Here is a 10619-nt window from a genome sequence, read left to right on the forward strand (position 1 = left end):
AAAAAAATTAAAAAAACAACAGAAAATCAATGCCCCTTTGATGCGTATGAGTCATGGAAAAGCAAAGCGTCTGGGCTGCAAGATGGTTTTCCCCATTTCCACACCATTGTGAAAGTGGCACGTGCATGATGTCAAAAAAAAAGAAAAAAAAAAAATATATATATTTATATATATATTTATATATATATTTATATATATATTTATATATATATTAATGCCTCTTTCGCTTTTATTTTGATGTACTCTTGTACCCTGTAAAATGTGTAGAAAGGGGTATATTTAGGCAAAGGGCATATATAGAAATGAAATAAATCGAAATCAGATTGAGGCAAGTGTTAAACATATATTCAAAGATGCACAACAAACGGCACATTAACATCTTTCTATCTTTCTAATCCTTGATTGATGATATATATTTTTTGATTGATCAGCTGTAAAAATTACATCCCGTCCCGTTAGTCATCTTATCGAGCTGTCTCGACTAGCGCCTGCTTACCTCAATTAACTTGGTATCTTATCTTATTATAGTTTTCTTAATGATTGATTGATTGATGATTAATACAATTTGTACTAAAATACTTTGTTCATTTCAAATAAATAGTATTTTTTAGAAATGAATATGCTCAAAAATATGACAGCAAGTGAAATAGACAAGAAATAAGACATGGGATTCCAGGGTATTCGGCTAGTCGTTCATTCCAGATGATAGACTTTAACATATATGTATGTATATATATAAGTATTTATACTTTCTGGTAATTTTTGCCAGTTTTTGGCAAGAACTGTAGGCCTCACCCAGTCGCTGCTGATATACTATCTAAATAGGGGTGATCAGAACCACCCCCAAGGAAAGAAAGTGGCTACACGCAGCTACTGAGGGTGGTAGCTGAGGGTAATGGGTACGATTACGGCTACGATTGCGATTACTACCCAAAACTGAGGGTCGTCTCAATGCGAGGCGCAACCTTGAGCCGCTTTCGTGGGCGGAGGGGGTAGCATTGTGAGGGTTGAGTGGGGAGTGCAGGGATGGGAATAAAATGCGTTCTGTGTGCTGTGTGCGTGCAGCGGAAACGGGCCTGGGTTAACAAGGGAACGAGAAAACGAGGGAACCAGGAAACCAGGGAACCAACGAGGGTTTCCTTTTCGTGGGTGTCGCGAACAACCACCACACACAACCAGCACAACCACAATTTGCGAGAGGGTGGCTGCCAGCAGCAGCTAACCGAATCAGCTGTTGTCCGGGTGTCCTTCAGGGTGGTGCACAGCCAGAACCATCAATGAATAATGCAGCCCACATCAGCTTGCCTGTGGTGCAACGACCATATAATAGATATATATATATATATCTATTTATTTTATATATTATAGAATGATATTTTAGTTATAGTTGTTGAACTTATTCAATCTATGTTTCAATTTACTTATGTACAAATCTAAATATATATTATTCACAAATTCAGAATTTACTATATATATATATATGTATATATATAAAAGATATCTCTTTTCCTGTTGTTCCTAATTTCTTTCGTTTTACAAATAACATTTTATTGTCCGAAAATTGGATAATTCCCCTTTTCAAACACGCCTATTTTAAGTTGAAAAAAAAAAATGAAAATCTATAATTAAATTCGATTTTGGTTGAGATCTATCTTTCTACAACTAATAAGCTCAGCTCAAGCAATTAAAAAAACATGTTCAATTGGAGTCCAAATAATGCACTTGATTTTGATGGAGATCATATTACTGCAAATAACTTAAGGTAATTGTAATTAATTTGTGAACGAGTCTAATACAAGTTCCACAAACTAGTTTTTAGTTGCTGCAGCTTTTGCCACTGCAGCCGATAAAGTCACATCACAGCATTGCCAGCAGACCTTAGCGAGAAAGAGAAAAAAGAAAGAAAATAAATGAAGAAATTAAGAAAATGCACTCTGAAACCGAGGCTCGGCTCGGCTGGGCTCGACTCGGCCTGGCCTCGGGCTGGGCTCGACTCGGTTCTTCTCAGCTCGGCTTGGCTTTGCTCTCAACAGCGACGCACAAGAACAATCGCTGCTGCTGCTGTTGTTGTTGTTGTTGTAACTGCTGTTGCTGCTGCTGCTGCTGCTGCTGTAATGCGGAGCTTTGGCTGCGGGGTGTTAATTTATCGCAGTCCAAAAGGGCGTGGCGCCGCGACACTCAACTGGGCTGTGGCTGTGGGAAACGCTTCCGTCGCTGCCAAAAAAAAAAATAAACAAAAGAAAAGAAAAGAAAAGAAAAGAAAAGGAGTAACCTAAAACAAAAGCAGAATAAGAAACAAATGCTGCAATATGCGGGTGTGCAATATAAATACATACATACATATATATGTATGTATGTATGTATTTATATATGTATGAACGGGTGTCATGTTCATAATATTTAAAACAAAAAACACGTAGCGGTAAATAAATTTGTTATGAGTCATGAAATATTGCAAAAAGTTTTTATTTTGATTTTTTTTCGTTGTTCAGCAGACAGTTAAACTTAGCTGGAAAAGTTGAGGATTCATTGTAAGCATTATAAGCAAATGGCTGCGCAGGTGTTTTCATATCGCACAACAACTTAACTGATTATCACAAGAACAACAAACACCTAATAGGTAAAGAATGAAATTATTTAACTAAACAAAGGTGCGATGTGTTCAAATACCAAATACAAATAATCAGCTGGCACTGCTGCATAGCCTTCATTTGAGCGTGTTAAGCGAGTGAAAAAGCTTTTACATTTGCGATCCAATTTCGCAAAACACATTTAGCAGATCCCAGCAGCGAAACACCTGTAATTACTTTAACGTGCATACAGAATGCATTCGGTAATGGGTAGGGGTCATTCACAAGTTAGCTGCTGGGATGCATAAAATATGCCAAACAGTAAATTGAAGAGAAAGGTAAAATGAATTTTGCTTGGGTAGAAAGATAACTCTAGGAGTTCTGAGTGGGCTGTCGATTTACGATCTTCAGGTAGATTGCACATAAATAAGTATGTATATATGAATAATATATATGTATATGTATATATATATTTATATATATGTGTGTGTGTGTGCTGATCAAAAAAATCACTCACTGCGGAAATGGAGGCTCATTGAAAAGGCCAAACACGTTCACAGCACTCAAGAAGAAGAAGAAGCAGAAATTAAAAAGGGAAAAGCTGCATAAAGTGAAGTTGAAGACCGGCACAAAAATTACATTCACAACGTGAAATTCGTTAATATTCAACTGGCATTGCAAAGCAGACGACCCAAGGCTCCAAAGCAACAGAGTGGCGAAGAGAGTGCGAGACGGAAAGACGGATAGAGAGAGAGAAAGAGAGTTTTAGGATGCCGGCAGGTAGACGGCAACGTCCGCTTATAATCGATTTACATATGCATGTGTGTGTGGCTGTGTGTGCTTATACAATAATGAACAGCCGAAAATGGACATGACAGGAGACAAAGATTTAGTTGATGATGACGACACACTCATGTGCATGATTTAATATACACGAACGTGTGTACATACATCCATAGATACAGATGTATATAGATTTAAATGCCCTGCATGTACTGTGCACATGTATGTGTATATATATATATATATATATGTGTGTGTGTGCATGTAAATGGGTGTGTATTTTCCGGCGTTTTGGGTGACTTGCGCACCCACGCACAAACACAAAACAGAAGAAGAAGAAGAAGTAGCAGCAACAGAGCCAGGTAGAGTGAAAGAGAGAGGTAGAGAGAGAGAGTGAGAGAGAGCAGGGTGAGTTAAGTTCAAGTTCAAATTTATTTGTGTTATTTTTTCTTGTCTTTTGAGCGTTTTCCGGTCTGGTATCTTTTAATGCGACTGTGTTTGTGTGCGTCTGTGTGTGTGTGTGTGTGTTGTATGCTTGTGGAAGAGTGTCTAACTATGCTAGACACATGCACACATATGCATATACAGTGGGTCAAAAATGCATTTTCACAACTATACCTGCAAAGTGCTGTGTGTTTTACATGTTTTATAGTTTTGCCTAATGTCATTTTCTTCTGTTTGAAGTCCAATAAAATACAGAATTATTCATTGCACTGCGTAAATGTAGCGAACATAAATATGCCATAAATTTCGAGTTTAGTCAAGATATTTAGTTAAACCAAAAAAAAAAGTTGCTTGCGCAAGAACTCAGTTTCTGCAAATGTAATACTTTTTAGACTCACTGTTGCTGTTGCTGTAAGCAACTTTTAAGCGTGGCTTATGCACATGCGCCCACTCTCTCTCTCTCGTTCTCTCTCGCTCTCTGCCTGCTCACAGAGAGCAGCCGAGTGCAGCTCAGCAAATGCAATGCCAAATATGGTTATACTACGTATGCATCAATTGCCCAAAGCGGTCAATAACACACACACACACACACTGTCTCTCTCTCTCTCTCTCTCTTTATGTCTCTCTCGCTCTCTCGTTCTTTAACTCCATGCTATGCTTGGAATCCACTTGGGCATTTGCTGAATGAAAAGTTAATGCTTTTGGTCATGGGCAGCTGGAGCTTTTTCAGTTGCTTTCGACTCAGCTTCGAGTTGTGCTTGATTGAGTTATATCAAAAGAGATGAGATCAATTGTTTAACCTTAAATACGACTCTGAAAATGTGGAGCACACATACTGATGAACATATATACATATATATATATATATATATATATATGTATACATATGTATTTATTACACACAAGCATAGATCTCACTCGATTCTCCATATGGTCTGCCAAACAACATCAACTCAATCCATCTCCCTCTCACTCTCTCTCTCTCTCTCCCTCACACACACCCTCATTTCATCTTGCTCACGCCCATTTGCAGTGGATTTCATCTAACATAACATAAAAAAAAGTGAAAACCATTTGCGTTGTGTCTAAAAAAGGGCATGCAACATTTTGAACGAGATGCCACCAAAAATAAAATTAATGCAAAAAGAAAAAAAAAAAACAAATAAACTACAAGTAAAAGCTACACTAACACAATCCCGCTAATTATAACGGTATTGCAAGCCAGCTGTGGACATGTGTTCAAGCATATAAACATACATACATATGTATCTCTCTATTTACCGTTAAAATCAAATGCAGCTGTCAGTTTCGTGTAAATGCTCTTGCATCCCAGTTATGCGCACGCTCCCTCGCTCTCTCTCTCTCTCTCTCTCTCTCGCTCTCTCTTCTGCTTGTTTGAATGTTAGTGGGGTTGGGCACAATTCGCCGCAAAATGTTGCCCAAATTGGGGCAGTTTCTGTTCGCAGGGGAAATTTATCGTTTGGGAAAATAAAAAGGGGGAAAAAAAAGGTTTTTTGAGCAACAACGACGTCTGCGCTCTGCCCGCGCTCTCTCTCACTCTCTTTCTCGCTCTCTCTATGCATTTCTTTTCTTGATTGCACGTGCAATTTTACACATGTGCTCATTTGCCGGCAAATTACATACTATACATATATATATATATATGTATATATATAGATACATACGAATTGATGTGCATTTTGAAGGTTATGAAGTAATAAGACAAGCTCATAAGTTGCGTCTTTAATTCCAACGGTTGTCTCTAAGCCTTCTTATCCTTATCATTGTAATTAGATTGTGCTTCGGTTATTTTCACAGATTACAAATCAACGAATTACGAAAGAACTGTTGCCTTAAGTATGCCGAGCATTACACACCCTTTCAGTTTGGAGTTTAGTTGCTTACATCTGAATACCGTTATGAATTAAAAACCAATCAATTCCCATAGTCCTTTGATCAGACAATTCTATAACAATCGAAATTGATTGATTTGCTGTAAGATAATGTTCTTGTAACGATAACCGAACTCTCGATTTCTTTCATAGCGATAACAGTTCTTTTTTCAATCTACAAGTTAATTTGTGTCCCCCCACCCCCTCTCTCTCTCTCGCTCTTTCTTATAGTTACGTAACGTTGTTCAGCACTTATTTGCCAATTGTGAGCAGAGTTAGTCTAAACTTTTGATTTGTACTACTTTGGTATTTTTGCTCTTGGGAAAAATAATTTATTATATTGCTACGTTTTTTGTTTCCTCGTTTTTTTCTGACTGATATGAGAATAATAAAAAAAAAAGTAGAACCACAAAATTGACGCAAGTGTTTGTTTTTTTTTTTACTATCAAGTCTACGTAATTGCCAGAAAAAAACCTCATATCTGGCCATGACCATAATTTGATAAGGGAGAGCAGATAAAACGAGCTATGTTATTAAAACATTCACATATCATGTTATTATGCAACAGACACCCAGACACAACTCGACATATTTTGAATTTGATTCTGTTTTTTTTTTTTATCTCAGACAATAGACGAATTCAGATGAAAACGAAAGCGAAAAACTATCTGAGCTTGTTGGAAAATATGACATCATACGTAATTAGTTACAGACAGGGGGAAAAAAAATATAGCACAATAAACATATAACACTTCAATTATGTGTAATATATCCTGGCATATTGTTGATCAACTGCAAAAATTACTTTAGGATCGGTTAAGAATGGCCGACTGAGATTAGCAAGCCTTCAATGCTCGAGAACATTCGAGCTAGTTAAATATTTGACCATTGAATAGCCATAAAATCATGAATTGCTTTTAGCAAAAATATATAAAAATTCCCAACTCTCAATATGAGAAAGTCACCCACTTTGTTTCCTTGTTTTATTTTGTTTTTTTTTTTTTTTGTGCCAGGCACAGCGGTAATCATAATTATCATTGGTCACCTAATCATCTAATCGTAACGCTTGCTGCCCCGATAAGATTCCAGGCAATAATGCGCGTAGGAGTGCTGGGGATGGGGGGAATCGGTAATACCAAGCGGTAACTGTTGCCTAATCACACGAGGCTGCTATAAACTAATGATAAAAATAAATATAATAATACTGACATCGTACGTTTTGCAGTAAATGGTCAACTGATTGCGGCAAGGACAGGCGGACAGGGAGAGGGGTGCTATTGGTTGTTCCCATGGCACAGTTTAGCCCTGAAACTTGACAATCGAAACTTGTGACAGCGATTCGAGGCCCGATCGCTCGAGTTTCTTGCTGGGGAATGTCTACTTTTGCTTTTAAATCATGTGCAATGTGTTCTTACATATCTACAAGGCATGCACTCTATTTCGAGCCACGAGTGTAAAGCTGACCTGAGCTTAGCTCGGCCAGAGCTTTACTAGCTAAATTAGGCTTGACTTGGATAAGTTGTACACTAGTGTCCAGAAATATGTAGTATACCACAAATAATTCTAGACTTTTCGAAAAAAATACAAATGTGGCAGATTAAGAAAAAAGGTTGGATTTCGTAGGAAATCGAATGATGTTTGAATTAATTAAAATTGAAAATTTAAATCTGAGGTAAATCAGCAATCGGTCGGATATGTATATATATATATATCCGATTATACATCTGCATATATTTATCAACTCATTTCCAATTAGCGAATTGTTTTTATTCCAATCACCCAATTGGCATTTTATTGCGCTCACATTATTTCCAATTAATGTCACATATTTGTATATATATGTAGACATAAAAATTCAATTGCTTAATAACTTTTCTTAAATATCCAAGCACATAAGTTTAAGTGTGAATAGATATTGACACAGCTTTGACAAAGCTATGGCATTGGAAAACTTGGAATTTTATTCAAGTAGTTTGTTTTTAAAGAGCATTCTTCGACAAGTTGTTGCCTTTAAAAACCAGCACAGTTTTGTCAATGTTAGTTAGTTTTGATACTATAACTTAGGATATCTTTAGACTTTTAGGCTGATATTGAAATCAATAGTGAAATGCTGTTTAGGAAAGTCGAAGAAAATTGTTAAAGCATACTTTTAGGAGAATTGTTTTCTGAAAAACCAAACTTATACTTGACTGACTATATTCTTACAGGGTTCTGAAGAATAGATTGCGTTGGTTGCGATTGGCACATAAGATCAACAAGGAACCCAAAATATTATTTTAATATGGGCATCTAGGATTGATATATCCTTCGATTATAGATATTAATATTAATAAATATATGAATATACCTCGACTTCTTTTCAGATTGCAAACTTTCTTTTATTTGTAGAAAAGTTGGCTCTAACTCAGCATTAATCTTACAGATTTTCGGCAACAAGGCGCGTTGGAACCGTAAGGACCTCCGTCAAGGATTATAGATTCATCCAAAACACTGAAAAACTTCAATCATTTGGCAGCAAGTCAAAATCGTACGCAATAAAATGTTGTTTTTTTTTTATATAATATATATAAGTTTTTCTAGGGTTTTATTTCCTTAATAAATTGTTTTTTTTTTTTTAGAGAAATTCGAAAACATCGTAATTTTGTTTGTTTTTGTTTTTCTGTTTTTCTGTATATATATTTTTTTTTTGTTTTTTTTTTAAAAATGCACGCAATGGAAGTTCCGAGCGCTTATAACCAAATTTAATATATATATATATATATATATATATATAATTTTTGCAATGAAATAATGCATTTTTCACTCACATAATTGTGTATATGCTAAAATAGATGAACTACTGAACGATATTTCAGTCAATGGAGCACAAAAATGTCTATAATTAAAATAGAATGAATGTAAAGAATATAATTATATATTTATTTTTACACATTTCTCGTTTACTTTTCTGTTTTCTTGTTTTCTATCTCTGAATTTTGTTTGAAGTTCCTGTCCAGCAGATGTTCAAAGCGAATATAGAACTAATAATTAAATAAATATACATATATATATATATATACACATATATTTATTTATTTATTGATTGATTGTTGTTGTTGTTGTTTGGTGAATTCTTGATGGAATCACAATGCACAATGAGGTTGAATTGCTTTTGCTTTTGTTATATTTTTGTTTGCGTAATGTTCATATCTAAATATATGTTTGTATTTCTATATGTATCTCACATAATTACCAAAAATATTTATGTATATATACATATATATATATAGATCTTCGTGTTTGACATATGCATTTCGAATACATTTACTCTTCAATGCTTTCAATTGTATTATTTTTGAATGGATCCGAATTTAATACCAATTCTATAAAGTTTTATGTTTTATGCATTTGTATATGGATATGTTTTATTTTGTTTTTTATAAATGTTTTTTTTTTTTTTTTTGTAAATGGTTCGCTTTTGGATTGTGTCGCATTATTTTTGGAATGGAATTTTAATATTTTTGAACTCAAATAGTTAAGAAACTTTTGGTTTTTCAACATTTTTGTTTTTTTGTTTTGTTTTTGGTAGTATAAAAAAGTTGTGTACAAAAAGTTTGGTTTTCCTCAAGTCTTTCAAAATTCTGGACTGCAAAAAAAAAAAGAAAAATAAAAAATAGACTAAGAAAAAGAAGATTAACCAAAATGGTATGTGCTAAAAAAGTGTTAAGGATAGCTCTCAACATGCCCACGCTTACCCACAAGTTATATAAGTATTTAGTATATAGTATACATAATATTTATGAATTGTATAATATTATATATTTATAGTTATTAAATGTATGCCTTTCTCATATATATATATATATATATATATATATGCATATTTAATATTTCTTCTTTTTTTTTTTATATTATTTAATTATTTTGCTTATTTCTTTGCTTTCATTGTCTGTGTCTGTTTATTTTTATTTTGTTTATTCTTTTTTGCATTTCATTTTATTTTATTTTGGTTTTTTTGTTTTTTTTATATATTTTTTTCTGTTTAAATTTTATTTTAAATATCACGGCATTCAGCTGAGGTCTGATCTGATCTATGTATTGTTTTATGTTTTTTTTTGTTTTTTGTTTTTTTGTTGCACATTTCTTTTAGTTTTCACACTCTTTGCTTATTGCATTTTTTATGGCTTTTTGCTATGCGTTTTGTTAACAATTATTCATATGATGATAAAAAAAATAAAATAAATTGAGAAAAAAACAACTAAACGAATCTAATTGAACTAAGTAATGCTTTTGTAAAATGAAATGACATTGGCTTCATGTGACACTTAAGCTTAAGATTAATCAAACGCTTTCGAGCTTCAAGCATTTTTCATTCAAATAAGTTTTTTTTAGGTTAAAGTGAACTTAATACTTAAAAGCGTTCAAGAACTTTTAAAGCTCGGCATAAAGCTTTGATGAGCTTTTCAATTTAGTTTAGGCGCATAGTGTTGTGAAAAACAAGTGAATACAAGTAAATACAGATATATATGAATCCACAGCATTAATTTTGTAAAGCTCCTGATTCAAAGTGACTGGAAAGCTTTAATTTCAAACAGACGTTGCTTGTTGGGGGAAACACAGCAAGCTGCATGCAGCCTTATAACAAATATAAAAATTGCATGTGTTCGCATCACTGGAAGAGCTTTAAGTTGTTAACTGTTTGGTTGTAAACTGTGTCTTGAATGGTTAGTGTTGCGAAACAAACAAGTGCACATAAATCGCTGCATGCAGTGTTGCAAGAGTTGCTGGATCTCAGCTCGGAAAGCTTTCCCAGTGAGTTGAGCTTAATATTTATTTGGCTCATACATTTTGGGAACTGTGGATGGTATTTACTTAAAGATGATGTCTCCATCAAATTGTGCATCATAAAAATTGTTGCTTTTCATAGTTGCTTTTGGTGTTTAACACTTTC

Source organism: Drosophila grimshawi, unplaced genomic scaffold (assembly GCF_018153295.1).
Source record: "Drosophila grimshawi isolate 15287-2541.00 unplaced genomic scaffold, ASM1815329v1 contig_848, whole genome shotgun sequence".
Taxonomy (NCBI): domain Eukaryota; kingdom Metazoa; phylum Arthropoda; class Insecta; order Diptera; family Drosophilidae; genus Drosophila; species Drosophila grimshawi.